This window comes from Mus pahari, chromosome 21, assembly GCF_900095145.1.
Source record: "Mus pahari chromosome 21, PAHARI_EIJ_v1.1, whole genome shotgun sequence".
In the NCBI taxonomy this organism is placed as follows: Eukaryota; Metazoa; Chordata; class Mammalia; order Rodentia; family Muridae; genus Mus; species Mus pahari.
Window position 1 is genome coordinate 16685074 of NC_034610.1, and position 3399 is coordinate 16688472.

General features: G+C 37.7%; 1 protein-coding gene across 1 annotated transcript in view; it reads left to right on the forward strand.

Moving 5' to 3' along the window:
* Positions 1 to 1602: 1602 nt before the first annotated feature.
* The window catches only part of LOC110338286 (zinc finger protein 54-like), a 16733-nt gene continuing 14936 nt past the window's right edge, over positions 1603 to 3399 (forward strand). The window contains exon 1 of the mRNA XM_029532862.1: positions 1603 to 1806. The gene's annotated coding sequence lies outside the window, so the exon portion shown is untranslated. The remainder of the gene's footprint in view (positions 1807 to 3399) is intronic.

The window sequence follows — 3399 nt, forward strand, 5'->3', positions numbered from 1 at the left end:
CCTGGCTCGGGAATTCTGTAGCTGTCTTTCTTCCCTTGTCGAGAACTTTTAGCTCACATAAATCGGACTAATCCTGGTTTTTTTTTTTTTCTTTTTTAAAATTGATCTTCTGAATGCCAAATGTTTCTATTAGAATACTGTAGTAGAATATTTGAATTTATGTATTGATATTTGAAAACCAAGTCTGTTTGTTCAGGTTAAAAGGAAAAAGCTCTTGAAATTTACATTCATTCACTCTGTTTTATCAGGGGACTCAGAGTGACTTGATATCCCCGGATATCTTTTAGATACTATAAATAAAAGGAATGGTTGCAAATAATCCGAAAGAATTTTTTTTTTTTTTTACCAATTACATAGGTATGGTTGTAAACATTAACATTTATAAGTAAACTTTTATTTTTCATTATTAATTTATTTACACTTCTATCGCGAACACCACCCCTCCCCCACACTTCCTCTCCTCCCAGTCCATTCCTCCTGCTTCTCCTCCACCAATTTCCTCCTCCTTTTTTCCTCAGAGAAGGGGAGGAGTCCAATAGCTCAGTCTTGGCCTGTCAAGTTGCAATAGGGCTAGGCTTATCTACCGTTGAGGCTAGACAAGACTGCGCGGTTGGGAAAGGGATCCAAAGGCAGACAACAGAGACAGAGACAGCCTCTGCTCCAGTTGTTACAGGGCCCACATGACACCTAAGCTGCACATCTGTTACAGTTCACAGAAAGGACATTATAAGCACAAGCCTTTAACAGGCAGGTAGGTCTAAAAGATCCTTGTCATCCTGGTATACAGACATAGTTTAAAGACAGCCAGGGCTATGGAGAAATCCTGTCTGTTGGAAACGGGAGAAGAAAAATGAAAGAAAAGAAAACACGAATGAAAGGTATTGTTGTAAACTATAGTACTATAAAGTGTCTTTTGAATAATTAACTCTTCTATATTAGAAAAATGTCAATAGTAGTCTTTTGTCTCCTTTCAAGTAAAGGACTCTGTCCATGGACATACAACTAAACTGTAAAACTGTAATTTTTTTGGTTCTTTTGTTTGCTGTGTTTGAGACCTGAGCCCATTGTGTTGCTGCATCTGGACTAAACTCACCATGTAGACCAGGCTGGAGTGGAGGTCACTGGGTTCCACCCGACTCTGTCTCCTGAGTGCTAGGATTAAAGGTGTGAACCAAGACTAATATTTTAACTGCTGTTTTGTATTTTGTGGTCAGTTCACAGCCACTGGTGTGACTGTGGACTTCTTCCAGAAGGAGGTGCAATGTCAGGATCATGCTGGGGAGGCTTTGTACAGAGGCTGGACGCTGCACAATTACAGCACTCTGGTTTGTGTTTGTGAGAATAGTTTACTTCCAGCCTCCCTTGCTCCTCCTCAGGGTTTTTGGTGAGTTATTTTGCAAGCCTTTGGGGGGTATGAAGCTTTTGAATCCCTTTTGGGGTATAAGGCTTCCATCATTTTTAGTCCAGGATAAATAACGACCTCCCTAGTGTATAATATTCTCATCCCAATCATTTCATTTCTGCCCACCAGCTTTCACTGAGCTATGAATAGAAGTGAGGTTCAACTTATACTAACCAAAAATGCTTTCTAAATATTTTCAATATTCTGAAACTGCATGAGAATTGGAGGGGGGGGGAATCATTGTGCAATCCTCTTTTAACCTACTGATCACAGTACTATGTTACAAATCCAGGTGCTTTTTGAAGAATCACTTTGTCATATACAGGGTTCACTGATCACCCAGACCTGCTCATCTGTGGAGACCTAGAAGGTGGAGAGGGAGGAGACAGTAGCTAAGGATCCAGGTATGTTGGAGGATTGGTGAAGGGATGGAAAGGGCTAAAGTGAATGTGGAAGTGGGACATGAAGTCAGTTTTGCCACATTCTGTTTCACTAGAAATAGTTCTGGAGACTTCCACTGACAAAAAATCTCCTCAGGATTATCCTATTGTAGAAATGAGAAGACTTTGTTCAGAAGAACTGATACTAGGTGGCAATAAGATTTTACTTGATTGTGCATGTGAGTGATACTGTCCTTATTCCATGCATATCACTGATCTATATACCAATATTAAATGATTTTCATTTCAATGATTTTTCACATATTATAAAATTATAAGCTGGGCGGTGGTGGCACACGCCTTTAATCCCAGCACTTGGGAGGCAGAGGCAGGCAGATTTCTGAGTTCGAGGCCAGCCTGGTCTACAGAGTGAGTTCCAGGACAGCCAGGGCTACACAGAGAAACCCTGTCTCGACAAAACAAAAAACAAAAAAACAACAAAAAAACCAACAAAACCAAAAATTATAAATTAAAAACTCTAGATGTAATGTTTAATAATTTTTGGATCTTTTATTATTCTGATACCTTCTCTACTTTTTAGTGTCAATTTCACCATTCCTGAAAAAAATGCCAACAGAGTTTTGAGGAGAATCAGAAACCATATTTGCAGATGTGTAAACATAGTCTATCCTGTCTTCCCAGGGATATCTCCTATTGTCTGTTGTCATGACAATTCCAAGTGGTTTCTGTTGCTGTAACTGTAATATACTGTGAGGTCACCTCTAGGTGTGATCCTCTTCGTATTTTCCAGCTCTGTGCTGCTCCTTGGTACTTTCAGGATTACTTTCTGTAAAATATGCAAATAAGATTTTACTAGGAAATACTTGGCATCTCCGTGGTTGTCTTCTCATGTTTGAGAAGCACATGGTCAGTGTGCCTGTTTTCACTTGTTTTATGTAGTCTGTTATAGTTGTCTGCATTCCGGGTTTTGTGATCTGCACCAGTGTTGGTCAAGGACCATTATACCATTTGCTAGTACTCTTATTTTGTATATTAATACTTTCATCTTAATTTTCTGCCACTAGTAAAATTATGATCATCAGTCTTTACTGAACTCCAAATTCATGGCATTTAAAAAAGATTCCTTTTTTTCTCAGTATTTTGTATCTGTCATTATGAAATGAATTTTTGGTAGAAAACATATTTTTAATCTTAGCTTTCATTTTGTGGGGTTTTTTTGGTGTTATCTTTTTTCTGAAACATTGTTTACATCTTTGGCTTAGAGATTGTTATCCATTTACATTTCATTAAATTACTGAAACAAGTGCGTTTGTTATTATTTAGGAACTTCCAAGTGGACACTGACTATGCAAAATTGGAACCTGTGTATAGCAAATTTGCATTGTCTTATGACCTGAAATGTAGAGCTTTTTATTATGTACATGTTGAACATTTCATCTCCTCTTGAGTATGGTCTGTTCAATTAATTTGCGTATTTATTGATTATATTATTGTTTCCTTCCTTTTTTTTTGTTTTTTGTTTTTTGTTTGGGTTTTTTTGTTTTTGTTTTTGTTTTTGTTTTTTCTTTTGAGACAGGGTTTCTTTGTATAGCCCTG